The sequence below is a fragment of the Brachycentrus maculatus genome, unplaced genomic scaffold, assembly GCF_059751285.1.
Source record: "Brachycentrus maculatus isolate JH-2025_06_01 unplaced genomic scaffold, ASM5975128v1 h1tg001072l, whole genome shotgun sequence".
Lineage (NCBI taxonomy): Eukaryota > Metazoa > Arthropoda > Insecta > Trichoptera > Brachycentridae > Brachycentrus > Brachycentrus maculatus.
In genome coordinates this window covers 27181-42490 of record NW_028281778.1, presented here as the reverse complement: position 1 = coordinate 42490, position 15310 = coordinate 27181, and the positions used below count along the sequence as shown (strand labels likewise).

Below are 15310 nucleotides of genomic sequence, written 5' to 3'. Positions count from 1 at the left end.
ATTCCGTTCCATCTCAACACACCTTTCTTAATTTTATCGATAATACTTATCTCAGCCTTGCATTCTTTCCTTATTTCATCATTCGAACATCTATCAAACATCGTTTTGCCACACATTCGTCTGAGAGATCGCATCTCGTCTGCATTCAGTCTGCTTTCATCCTTCTTCTGCTAACTCCGTGCTTCGCTTCCATACATAAGGGTTGGAACCAGAACTCCGTTGTGTACTGCCAGTTTAGCTTTCGCTGATAGATTTTTATTTGCTAAAACTGATTTTAGTTAGCACCATTCACTCTATTCCCAGCACTCACTCTCTTTTCTATGTCTTTATCAATCTTTCCATCCCTAGAAAACATACTACCCAAATATACGAAATCATCTACCTGTTCTAAAATCTCCCCATTTACCAATAGTTTAACATTTCGCTCACTCCTTTCAAGAACGTCATAAATACAAAAAAATTGATTTTTCAGGAGTACGTTTTTAAAGTTAAAAATATAATACAATGTATTAAAAATAAATACTAAGCCACTTTTTTAACTTTTTACTGTGCAACAGATCTTTTAAGGTAAAACCTGAAGGTTTTTTCTCCATTTGAAAAATATTAAGGATATTTAAAAAAAATAATTAAACAATACCTTTTCTTAAAAATGCAAAAAATACACTTTCTGCCCTGTGGCGGGTAAATATTAAGTTTAAAATATGCCGCTTTTGCGGGGATATAGTACATTTTCTGGGCATTCCGAAAATATGCACAACTGAAAATTGACGATTTTTGATTTATGACGTTCTTGAAAGGAGTGATCGATTTAAGTAATAATTGTTGATAAGTAATACTTATTACAATAATTAAGGGATTACGGTAAAACAAATTTATGAGGCGAATGTTAGTGGAAAAAGAAGCAGAGGAAGACCGAGAAAAACATGGCACGATCAGGTATGCCAAATACTTGAAAGTGGTCAGGTTAGGAGTTGTAACAATCGGCGGGTATGTATGAGGAGATGCATGAACGTTGAAGAGGCGAAGAATGTTTGCAAGGACAGAGTGGTGTGGCTCTCTATTCTCTCTGCCTACCCCTGCGGGGAAGCGGCGTGATGGTTAGTTAGTAAGTTATAATTAAGGGATAATCGAAAATTAGGAAACTTACTATGATACACTTCAAAGCAATACGGGCAGCGGCTTCCTGAACAATCATTTTATCTTCTGTCATTTCCCCTGTAGCTGCAAACGGTCCCAAAAAATAGGTTTTATTGTTGTGAGGCGATACAATCCCTGGCAGTATTACAGAAACAGTTAGTTTTCTTTCAGCAGGGTTATCGATGTACGTGTATTCTGGAATCTCCCAGTTACGCCTGAAAATTATAATCGAATAAAATCACTTAAATCATTTTTAAAAAAAAATATTATTTGTGCTTACATAATTCATAATTAAATTGTAGCTTTGTTTTAAAATCACTATAAATATTTTTTTTCAAACCCTTATCCGCACCCCAATGGTGCATAGGGCACTGCATCATACAAACGCAGTGTTATCTTGATCGTTAACACATGAAGGAAAGGTGATCAGTCTTTCGCTTCAGGTACCAGTCCAGGGTAATATGGAATAAATATTAGAGTTAAAAAATCACTTATATTTATTTGACCCCCCTGGGAATCGAACCCGGGACCTCCAGAACGGTAGCCGAGTGTGCTGACCATTACACTACGGAGGCAGACATAAATATTTTATTATAACTTAATTATAATGTCTACAGGTTTCGAAGCTAACCGCTTCTTTATCAAGGCTGATAAATACTGATTATTATAATGATTAGTATAAATCAGTCTTGATAAAGAAGCGGTTAGCTTCGAAACCGGTAGACATTATAATTAGGTTAAAATAAGATTTATAGTGATTTTAAAACAAAGCTACATTTTAATTATAAAATGGAAAATCACAATGTTAGTGCTTCAAATATAAATTAGTATTATTTTTTGACATCTCATCAAAGATGAAGAAGAATATGGAAGTCTGGGCATTTACGGGGCTTACGACCGTCATAGGCTGGTTTAAGTGATCACTTTACACACGTGTAACATTCACCAATTCTACCCATTATTGACAACCACACTACTCAAATTCTTGGAAGTTCTATATATATGAACCAATTTAGGAACCTTGTTCATGAATCACTAGAACTTCACTAGAGACATCTATTGGTGAGATGTAAAGAAGCTTTTTACTAAGCAGAAACTCTTATATTAGTATGTGAGGTCCGAATCCTATAGATGTCTCTAGTGAAGTTCTAGTGATTCAAGAACAAGGTTTTTTAAATTGGTTCATATATATTTAGAACTTCCAAGAATTTGAGTAGTGTGGTTGTCAATAATGGGTAGAATTGGTGAATGTTACACGTGTGTAAAGTGATCACTTAAACCAGCCTATGACGGTCGTAAGCCCCGTAAATGCCCAGACTTCCATATTCTTCTTCATCTTTGATGAGATGTCAAAAAATAATATTAAAATAACTCCTGTAATTGGAGATAATCCAGATTTTGTGCACAAGTATTTGGACACACTCAAAATGTTGTAAATAAATTAGTAATTTCAGCTATTTGTCTGTTCTAGAAAACAGCTGGCTTTAGATGAGAGATCGTTATGAAAGTGAATATGCATAGTAAATAATAAATGAATAAGGTTGATCCTTAAAAACAATCCAATACAATGGATTCAATATGTTATATTAATCAAGATTTATCACAGTTCGTTTATTTGTCTTCTCCGCCTTATCATATTTTCTAAATAAGAACCTATCGACAATGAGTTCCACATTCAAGAAAAACGAAGTCAAACAAGAGCATACAAAATGGCCGCCGGTGTTAGCTCTGGACGAAACGTCAAATACGTCGAGTTTCAGTACCTACCTCGAGAGCTGAGCTAAGGTCAAAGTGCAAATTATATTCTAAGCTGGTAAGTTTTTAAAATTTTAATCATTTTCACCGGCTAATGACAATCCGTTTTTGTTAATTCATTCCTCATTTCAATACTTAGGTTACTAAATGCGAAAACTTTGCAAATATGACAAGAGCTCTTTATGATACACTTCTCTTCTAGATTTATTTTTAATAATATTTATTAGTTATTATGTACATGGATTTATTGCATATTCAGTTTGTATAGATAAGAAAATGATAGTGAATAGAACATGTATAGTAAATAATAAATGAATAAGGTTCATCCCTAAAAACACTACAATAAATACAATGGATTCAATATCTTATATCAATCAAGATTTATCACATAGTTCGATAATTTGACTTATCCGTTTTGTCATATTTTCTAAATGAGACAACTAAATCTGATGGATCTTACGCCTTATTGCGTAATTATTGTCAACTGCATACCTTCTTTCGCACGTTCTATTGCCAATTTAAATCTTTCTTCTTTAAAAATTGGACATATCCACACTAAATGAGGGACATTTTGTGATGACGTCTCATCACATTCATAAAAGGAGTTTTGTCTAATTTTTTAATCTAAAAAAAACTAACTAACCATCACGCCGCTTCCGCAGAAAGAACAGAACGCCACACCACGCTGTCTTTGTAAACATTCTTCGCCTCTTCCACGTTTATGCATCTCCTCATACATACCCGCCGATTGTTACGACTCCTAACCTAACCACTTTCAAGTATTTCAAGCATACCTGATCGTGCCATGTTTTTCTCGGTCTCTACTCCTTTTTACAATTACATTCGCCTCATAATTTGTTTTACCGTTCTTTCTTCACTCATTCGCTCTACGTGTCCAAACCATCTCAACACACCTTTCTTGATTTTATCGATAATGCTTATCTCAGCTTTGCATTCCTTCCTTATTTTACTATTCGAACATCTATCATACATCGTTTTATAATAATTTTTAAATCTGATTAATACAAGTATTAATAAGTCTTGAAAAAGCAGCGGTTGGTTTCGAAACTGGTAGACATTATAATTACGTTATAATAAAATATCAATAGTTATTTTAGAACAGAGTTATATTTTAATTTTAAAATAATATTGTTTCATATTTAAATTATGTTATATTTAGATCTGAAGGTGGAAGGCATAGCTTCCGAAACTAATCGTTATAATAAAATAAACTCAAGTGCTAAAAAACAAGCGTTTTTCTTTTACAATGCATGATAGATGTGCGAATAGGGAAGGAATGCAAAGCTGAGATAAGCATTATCGATAAAATTGAGAAAGGTGTGTTGAGATGGTTTGGACATGTAGAACGAGTGAGTGAGGAAGGAACGGTAAAACAAATTTATAATGCGAATGTAATAGGTTAGGATACTTGAAAGTGGTCAGGTTAGGAGTCGTAACAATCGGCGGGTATGTATGAGGAGATGCATGAACGTGGAAGAGGCGAAGAATGTTTGCAAAGACAGAGTGGTGTGGCGTTCTATTCTCTCTGCCTACCCCTGCGGGGAAGCGGAGTGATGGTTAGTTAATAAGTTATAAATCCTATGACAATTAATGATGACGATTAATGTTGTTGCTATACGAAAACAGAAGCGGCGTGATGGTTAGTTAGTTAGTGTTTTTTTTTCTTTTACAATTTTCTAACCACAATGTGAATGCCGAAACATAAAATTAATAATTTTTAGTTTTAGTTTAATTTAGTTTATTTATGTTATTGTTTACTTTCAAAATAATAATAATATTTTTATAGTATATATTTTTCTATTGTTTTATTTTATTTTTATTCTTTATATAACATTTATAACATGTGAGTAGTTTGAAACAATTTGATGAATTGATATGTTCTTTATTCTTATTATGTAAATGGTACAATAGTAGCGTATAAATAATAAATCCCTTGCCGCACCCCAATGGTGCATAGGGCACTGCTTCATATAAACGCAGTGTTATCTCGATCGATTACACATGAAGGAAAGGTGATCAGCCCTCCACTTCAGGTACCAGTCCAGTGTAATATTGAATAAATATTATAGTGAAAAAATCACTTATATTTATTAAACCCCCCTGGGAATCGAACCCGGGACCTCCAGAACGGTAGCCGAGCATGCTGACCATTACACTACGGAGGCGGACAAGAATAATAATAAAAATAAAATAAAATAAACTTACGAAGCGCAAAAATGGAGTAACGAATTGACGAAATCGGTGGGCTTCTGGACGACGCTCCTGCTGTTGCTGTTGCTGTTGTTGTTGTTGTTGCGGTTGTTGTTGTTCTCGTCCGATGGCCGCTTGCCGCGCGCATACTTGGGCGGCCTGGCCCACGTGACGTCCAGCGTTACCACCGCGTCACCGCGTGTCACCCATGGGATGTTGCCGATCCTCCCCAAGGCGCGTTCGGCGGCTCGCCGCGTCGCGAAATGGACGAAGGCGTAGTCCTGTATTTTTTTGACCTTCCTTATGGATGATGGATCGATAATGTACGAGAAGAGGCTTAGTATTTCGTCTTGGGTTGTCTCATAATCAAGATTTCTCACGTAGAGTACCGTAACCTGCAAATAAAAATTATTAAAAAAAAAATAAAAAAAAAAAAAAATAAAAAAAATATATATATATATATATATATATATATATATATATATATATATATATATATATATATATATATATATATATATATATACATATATATATATATATATATATATATATATATATATATATATATATATACATATATATATATATATATATATATATATATATATATATATATATATATATATATATATACATATATATATATATATACATATATATATATATATATATATATATATATATATATATATATATATATATATATATATATATATATATATATATATATATATATATATATATATATATATATATATATATATATATATATATATATATATTTTGGGACATTCTGTCTGGCAATTCGTATGACCATGTTAATTAAGATTAACCGTATTTATCTGAATTATTTTTTGTTGAAATATATGTAGGTGGTAGAGAAATCAGTGATTTAAGTTATACCTGGCCAGACATTGTGGCCCACGGAGCTGCCTACTAGAATAATACGGGCCAGAATGTCTGGCCTACAGAGTGGTAAGAGTTAAATTAGATATTCCCCCCGTCTGACGGATCCAGATCGCGTTGGGAGGAGCTAGACAGATGGGCGGCAACGCAGCGAACTCAGCATGCCGCCCGCTGCGTTAGGCATACATAAATGGCATAATAGGCGTACATTTAACCTTAAGACTAAGGGCGGCCAACCCGCGGCCCGCGGGCCGCATGCGGCCGGCGGAGCAAATCACACAAAACCACCAAAAGAACATTACATCGTGCGTAGTTCGTATCATATCCCATACATGGGAGTATATCACTATCCTGGCAATTTCAAGACCCGTAATGGCGTCAAGTGGTAAAGACGTTGGACTAAAGAAGAGAAGAGTAACAGAAGAACTGAGAAGTTTTTAAGACAGATGGACTTTAAACTATAAATGTAATGATTCTGTTTGTATCCTGAAAAAGTATAACATCAAACGGCATTACGTGCAAAAAAGTTTGAAAAGTACCTAATTAACACATTGTAGTCGGGCGCTTCGAACAATAGACTCTAGCCTATAGCGGACGTTTTTCGCGATTAGCGCAAAAATATATCGCTTTCTTAAAATTGACACAATTTCTAAACCAAATAATATTTTCGATTGAAACTTTCAAAGAAATCATATATGACATTTGATCATCTAAATAAATTATAATCATAATTTTTAATAAGAATTCCGTATTTCACAATTTTAGAAGCATTGTATACTCTAAAAAATAGTCTTCCCTCCGAGGTATCATTCCCTATACAATGCTAATATATTCAAATAATAAAATACCAAACAGTAAACAAAACAGTGCGAGCTGTATGAAAAATAGTCCGATAGTGAAATGACTCAAACTAAACTGGAGATTAAGATCGCATAAAAACTCCAGATTTCTGGCGATGCCTTTACAAGCTACACACTAGCCAATCCGGACAAGGCATCTCAAATAACGTCAACAGACTGTCGCCTAGCACCCAGGTAGCAGATTACCCTTCAACGCGTTTTATTTCACGCTGTATATTGAACAACATACCCTTATATTGCCGTTTCCCGCCGATAACCGACAGTCGACAAAAACGGCATTTGCCGTGTCCCGCGGTTGACCGACAGTCCGCGAAAAACGGCAAATGCCGTGTCCCGCCGACAACGTGTTAATATGTTTATATAATATATAAATATATATATATATATATATATATATATATATATATATATATATATATATATATATATATATATATATATATATATATATATATATATATATATATATATATATATATATATATATATATATATATACATATATATATATATATATATATATATATATATATATATATATATATATATATATATATATATATATATATATATATATTTATATATTTTTTTATAATTTTTATTATTATTATTTTAAGGAAGGATGAAAGCAGAGTGAACGCTGTTGAAATGCGCTCCCTCAGACGAATGTGTGGAAAATCATTGTATGACAGAATTAAAAATGACGATATAAGAGAGGAATGTAAGGCTGAACGAGGAATAATTGAAAAGATTAGGAAGAGTTCTTTGTTGTGGTATGGACATGTGGAGCGAATGGATAACGAGAGAATGACTAAGAAATATATGTGGCGAATGTGAGAGGGAAAACAGAACGTGGACGCCCGAAAAAGACTTGGCACGATCAGATCAATCAGAACCTAAAATCTGGCGGTGTCAAAAGTCTGCGTAATCGGAGGGCATGTATGACTAGATGTATGGATGTGAAGGAGGCGAGGAGTGTATGTCAGGACAGAAGAGTGTGGCGTTCCATCCTCTCTGCCTACCCCTGCGGGGAAACGGCGTGATGGTAGTAGTAGTAGTAGTAGTATTAATTTATGCGTCGATACATCGATGCGGCCCGGGGTGTAATGTGGGTTGGCCAGGCCAGCTTTAGACGCTCCTGCGCCAAGTTCAATGAGGATGGCGCCCTGCCAAGCATTTTAGTGAAATATTTGCGCGACTTGCTACCTACCCGTAGCCGTTATAAAAATAATTACATCTCTAAAATTAGTCGTAATAAAATAAAAAGCATCAGCAAAATAAAAGATTGTTTCTAATGTACCGTAATAAAGCAGCTTTGTTTTATTACGGAATAAAACTCAACGCATCTCCCAAGAGTCAACCTTGTAATGCAGTTTATAAACACTACAAATACAGACTTCCACTACATTATCACATCACCAACACACTTGGACCGGCCGCCCCCCCTGACGAGGCCGCCCATTCTATTAAAATTAATTATTAAATTAATTATTAAAATTAAAATCTAATTAAAATCTTACACCTAAGTAACTTCACTGCTAACTAAGAATCAATGAAATGTATAAACTCATGCCTCTAGCGAGATAGCGAGTGTTTTTGCCTAGAATTATCACTCATGAATTACATGAAATTATAGTAACTTTAAACATAAAGAGTAAATCCACTCACAAGTAGGCATAGGCTATGAAACTTATAAAGTTGAAGCCTGAGTAGGGACATGATAAACGGTGTTGCATAAGCCGTAGCTAGATTTCAGAGTTACTTGGACGTAAGGTAATTAAAAAAAAAAACAGTTATAAACACTAATATTACGCTTCATGACTAAATTCACGTAATTCATGAGTGAAAATTCTAGGCAAAAACACTCGCGATTGTTGCGTTCCTTTCTTTTCCCGATATTTATACTGGACGCCACATAAGAATACCAAAGTAACGCTTAAGGCGCAGCATTTGTAAAGTGACCATACGTCCCGTTTTTAGATAGCTTGTCCCGTTGTCCCCAAGTCAAGTTTCGGGACGTCGCAATGTCCCGTTTTCAAGAAAAAGAGCAAAACACGGTAACAATTTTTAAAAATAGTGCAAAAAATCTACGGTTTTTTGTAGTATAGTCGTTTCATATAACTTTGCTGAACAAATCCTAGATTGATTATCAGAAAAAATATAAAACAACATAATTTTCTCATATTTCTATTATTTATTAGTCCGCCGATATAAAAAAAACGATATAAGAAAGGAATGTAAGGCTGAACGAGGAATAATTGAAAAGATTAGGAAGAGTTCTTTGCGGTGGTATGGACATGTGGAGCGAATGGATAGCGAGAGAATGACTAAGAAAATATATGTGGCGAATGTGAGAGGGAAAACAGAACGTGGACGACCGAAAAAGACTTGGCACGATCAGATCAATCAGAACCTAAAATCTGGCGGTGTCAAAAGTCTGCGTAATCGGAGGGCATGTATGTCTAGATGTATGGATGTGAAGGAGGCGAGGAGTGTTTGTCAGGACAGAAGAGTGTGGCGTTCCATCCTCTCTGCCTACCCCTGCGGGGAAACGGCGTGATGGTAGTAGTAGTAGTAGTAGTAGTAGTAGTAGTAGTAGTAGTAGTAGTAGCAGTAGCAGTAGTAGTAGTAGTATTAGTCCGCCTCCGTAGTGTAATGGTCAGCACGCTCGGCTACCGTTCTGGAGGTCCCGGGTTCGATTCCCAAGGGGTGTAAAATAAATATAAGTGATTTTTTCACTGTCATATTTATTCAATATTACCCTGGACTGGTACCTGAAGCGGAGGGCTGATCACCTTTCCTTCATGTGTAAACCATCAAGATAACACTGCGTTTATATGACGCAGTGCCCTATGCACCATTGGGGTGCGGATAAGGGTTTTATTATTATTATTATTACTCTGATTTTCTTAATCAACATTCCTTTTCTTTTTATTAATACGTAAAAACTGAAAAAATACGTTTTTTTTAATAAAAATTTGTAGATGTCCCGTTTTAAGGACAAAAATAAATTATCTGTTTAAGCATTTTTTTCTAAACCCAGGTAACATTAAATTGATTTTTTTCTTAAAACCTTGAAAACATTGAACAAAATAAACTTTTCTTCGAAATAATTATATGGTTCTGATAAGAAAAGAACATGAAAGGTAAGAAGTTTAAAAAAAATATATAAAACATATTTTCAACTCTGTACGCATCGACTCCACTTAGAAATTGAAGCAAGTTCACAAGCACTGTATTGAGGAAAAATCAAAGCAAACACTTTTGTAGGGAAAGTGGCAAGTTAAAAACCCTACGCGAAATCTAAGGAAAAATACCATTACTTTTGAAATTTTTCCCCCAGGACCACGGGCGCCCGCAGAAAATTATCTAGGGGGGGCAGAATATTCTTAGTAACGTTTTAATGTACATAGTTTTAATTTACTGTAGCGTATTTGCATGGTTAACGGATAGCACACTTATTATGAAGGGCATACTAACTGTGGCAACATTTTTTTTTATTAACACAAACAGCATTTGACTATTTTCAATCAAACCAGGGTGGGGGCAAGTGCGGGCGCCCATGCCCAGGACGCAATAACCGCCGCGGGCAGATGGAGTTTAGAAAAAAACTGACCTTATTCATGATGGAGTTGTCAACTTCCGGTTCCGGCTCGGCCCAATCCACCTTCAGCCCGTTTCCTAGCGCCAGGGCAGCTGGAATGAGCAGTCTACGCGCGTGGGCGGCACGCTCGTGGCTCTCGAACTCCAGGAACACGAAGCCCCTGTTTCTCCGACGGTCCTTGAGAGACGGGTACATGATCACGTCCACGATCCCCTCGACCACGTCCTCGAAGTAGGAGAATACTTCCTCTTTGGTGGCTTTATAGTTTATGCCCCCCACGAACAAGCGCTTGTTGTCCACGGATTTCGTGACCCCGATCTTGAAGCCGGGACGCACCGGGTAATCGTTGAGCTTCAACACGGCTTTGCCCGCAGCCGCTTCCGTGGTGTACCGCACAAAAGCGAACCCGCGGTTGTATCCGGAGAAATCCATCATCAGGCGCAGCTCGAATATCACTCCGGCTAACTTGAGAACGGGAATCAACTCGTCCTCGAAACAATCCCTGGGAATTCTTCCTATGAAGCACTCGCAACCTTTCGGCGCAGGACCTCTCCAGAACGGGGGAGGCCCATAATGTCGCTGACCATTTTTTTGGATTATAGGACACCCGTCATATGATGACACAGCTCTAACCATATTAGAATCCATTTTCTATCGCGACGGGAGAAAATGTCAGAAAAAAAATATATATGTATATATTCACAAGTACACATATAACCGTCCACTCCTGCCCGCAATAGAAGGCAGACTGAGAGCACCGACGCCGAGCGCCCACTATATATTACAATCTGCGTGGATCCCAGCTCAAGCACAGACTAACTAATTTATATGATCCAAGTAAAGGATACATACCACATACAACCGTGAACTGAGATCCGTTCTTTCCGCAACAGCATAGTGATTAATTAGAAACGGATCAATTTCATTTTGTTGTTGGGTTATCGCGTCATTCGTTCATTAATTCATGCGCCCATGAACAAGATGAATGAAATAAAGGATCCGATATTCAAGTACATATTTACAATCGTTTTCACCAAAAAAAAAAATACAACAATGTGATAAAAACATAAGTTGAAATATTTATATTTCCCTTTTCCATGCCGCTTAATTTACAGCGTACAATATTAGCTCTAATCTATAAAGCTTACTTTAAATATATATATATATATATATATATATATATATATATATATATATATATATATACACATATATATATATATATATATATATATATATATATATATATATATATATATATATATATATATATATATATATATATATATATATATATATATATATATATATATATAGAAGTTCCAAGAATTTTAGTGTCTTGTATGGTTGTCAATCATGGGTAGAATTGGTGTATGTAACACGTGTGTAAAGTGATCACATAAACCAACCTATGACGGTCGTAAGCTTCTAAATGCCTAGACTTATAACATATTATTTTTCATCTATGTTAAGATGTCAAAAAATAATATGAAAATTAACAAGTTTCATGATAAACATTATTTCCATTTATATAATAAAAACAATCCAAGAAAGATCACGAATCTAAGCGAATCCACAGAGCCGTCAGTTTAACGTTCAATTTAACGAGAGCTTTCAGCTCATCTACGTGAACGAGAGAACGGGTCCGGGAACTGGGATCCGCATCTCTTGGTCAGTACATCTGAACGGGCCATCACTAACTATACGATCACTAATACTATTACCATGGCCCCGCCTCCAAACCATACAAAGGTGTTTTACCGTCCGGCACTTCAGTTAGCATGATAAAACAGATAATTGGCTTGGATTGATTTCTTTCTTCGGATCGGTGCGTGATCACGGTGCGCGTATATTCGATCATGCTAAACTGTCGTCACTTATATTTAAAAAAAAACCGCACTGCTGGACGGTAAAATTCCGCGTAGTGCACGAGCGCTCTTAGAACGCTCGCGCACTACACGTAACAAACGATTAAAATAATTATAAATATATCGCTCACTTCTTTCAAGAACGTCATGAATCAAAAAACTTGATTTTTCAGGAGAACGTTTTTAAAGTTTAAAAATATAACACAATGTATTAAAAATAAATATCAAGCCACTTAAAGAACTTTTTATTGTGCAACACTTCTTTTTAGGTAAAACATGAAGGTTTTTTGTCCATTTAAAAAATATTTTATATATTTAAATAAAAAAAATTAAACAATACCTTTTCTTCAAAATGCAAAAACAACATTTTCTGCCCTGTAGCGGGTAAATATTAATTTAAAATATGCCACTTTTTCTGGGATATAGTACATTTTCTGGGCATTCCGAAAACATGCACAACTGAAAATTGACGATTTTTGATTTATGACGTTCTTGAAAGGAGTGAGCGATATACCTACCTATTACGATAAATTATTTTGTAAATTTAATCTTTTTGAAAGCGCCAAATGATACGTTTGTCACTAGAATATGATTAATAACGCTTAAACAAAAAAAGGTTTATTTTTAACTCATTTGTAAATACAACATTTTGAGTGTGTCCAAATACTTGTTCACAAAATCTGGATTATCTCCAAATACAGGAGTTATTTTCATATTATTTTTTGATATCTCATCAAAGATGAAGAAGAATATGGAAGTCTGGGCATTTACGGGGCTTACGACCGTCATAGGCTGGTTTAAGTAATCACTTTACACACGTGTAACATTCACCAATTTTACCCATTATTGACAACCACACTACTCAAATTCTTGGAAGTTCTATATATATGAACCAATTTAGAAACCTTGTTCATGAATCACTAGAACTTCACTAATATAAGAGTTTCTGCTTAATAAAAAGCTTCTTTACATCTCACCAATAGATGTCTCTAGTTGAAGTCAAAATAGGGCACATACATACCCGTTTTTCAATTATTTTTTTTTTATAAATCGTACGAATTTCAATACAAAACAGAGAATACTTTTCCGATTGATGCCCCACCATTTATATTATTAATGAATTAATAAAATAAACCCTATCTTACAACTAATTTGTAAATATGTGATAAAGCAAATTTTAACATTTCAAAACATAAGAATACGAAAAAAAACAGTTGAAATCAAAATAGGTACCCATTTTTTTTTAAATTACACAAATCGAACCTTTCTGATTTATTCTCTACCGAATATTACCGAATATCAAAACTGAATGTCATTTGGTAAATAAACACATTTCGTTCACTCCTTTCAAGAACGTCATAAATAAAAAACTTGATATTTCAGAAGAAAGTTTTTTAACTTTAAAAATATAATAAAGGGTCCGCCAAATAACTTTTTTTTTTGAAAACAGGGCGCAAAACATCGAGTGTAGCTTCGGCTGTGTGGCACGTAGCGCCGTCCTGTTGAAACCAAATGTTGCCAATATCCTCCTCTTCAATTTTTGTGAACAAAAATCCGTTCAACATGGCCCGATAACGATCGCCATTGACTGTAACGGCCACTCCTTGCTCATTTTCAAAGAAAAATGGCCCAATTATGCCTCTGGACCAAAATCCGCACCAAACAGTGACTCGTTTTGGGTGTACCGGCTTTTCAATGTATGCGTGCGGGTTTTCTGTTCCCCAAATACGACAATTTTGCTTGTTTACATACCCGCCAAGATCAAAATGAGCTTCATCCGAAAAGATGATTTTTTTGGCAAAATCGGCATCTTCTGTAAGTCGATCGCAGGCCCACTCAGCGAAGCGAAAACGCATTGGATGGTCAGTTGGCTTCAACTCCTGAACCAATTGGACTTTGTATGGCGTCATACCAAGGTCTTTATGCAAAATTCGTCTCAATGATGTCTCCGAAATGTTCAATTGTTGAGAACGACGGTGAATTGATGTTGATGGCGCTTCACGCACACTTTCTGCCACAACATCGATATTCTCGGGTGTACGCACTGTTTTTGGCTTTTCACGCTTTGGTTTATCGATGAGGATGCCAGTTTCTTTCACTTTTTTCACAAGATAACGAACATACGGAGCTGACGGTGCTTCTCTTCTTCCAAAAACCGTACGCAATTTTCGCACACATTCTGCAACATTACCATGATTTTCAAAGTAATGTCGCAATATTTCCCAGCGTTGTTCAAGCGTATACACAACCATATTCGCTCAGCGGAAGGATAAAACTAATTATCTGTCAAATCAGACATGAGCTAAGTGTTACCATTCACGAAATAAGCACTAGTTGAAAAAAAAAACTTTAGATGGCGGACCCTATACAATGTATTAAAAAGAAATATCAAGCCATTTATTGAACTTTTTATTGTGCAACAGATCTTTTTAGGTAAAACCTGGAGGTTTTTTCTCCATTTGAAAAATATTTCGTACATTTAAAAAATAAATTAAACAATACCTTTTCTTCAAAATGCAAAAACAACACTTTCTGCCCTGTAGCGGGTAAATATTAAGTTTAAAATATGCTGGGATATAGTACATTTTCTGGGCATTCCGAAAGCATGCACATCTGAAAATTGACGATTTTTCATTTATGACGTTCTTGAAAGGAGTGAGCGATTTATTAAGTTTGTGAGCGAGTACAATAAAAGCGCTTTTTTATTTAACGGGGCACATAGTTTAGTAGTTCAGTATCAGTCTGATGCAATGCAGTCTGATTCAGACTCCGGTGTTATTTTGGAGATTAGAACTGTGCCAAATATGTAACTTCGACACGTAATACCTTGGGTCGCTGCAAGTACGGGGCGACCGTTGCTATGCGTAATGTAAGAATTCACAGGTAGGTGTAGACTGACCGGAGCATTTAGTCCTGTACCTACCTGTGCCTGAGCGATCGTCTGATGTAATTGATAAATAATAAAA

General features: G+C 35.4%; 1 protein-coding gene and 1 pseudogene across 2 annotated transcripts in view; one reads left to right on the top strand and one right to left on the bottom strand.

Moving 5' to 3' along the window:
* Window positions 1-1102: 1102 nt before the first annotated feature.
* On the bottom strand, window positions 1103-11179 carry LOC148299571 (putative RNA-binding protein 46 pseudogene; annotated as a pseudogene). The gene is made up of 3 exons (XR_015839061.1): window positions 10489-11179; window positions 5119-5498; window positions 1103-1352 (listed from the first exon to the last, which is right to left on the bottom strand). The product of XR_015839061.1 is annotated as a putative RNA-binding protein 46 pseudogene (transcript).
* LOC148299570 (uncharacterized) overlaps window positions 2612-15310 on the top strand; it is a gene marked incomplete at its 3' end in the record, with an annotated part of 39534 nt that continues 26835 nt past the window's right edge. Inside the window, exon 1 of the mRNA XM_088275927.1 lies at window positions 2612-2950. The remainder of the gene's footprint in view (window positions 2951-15310) is intronic.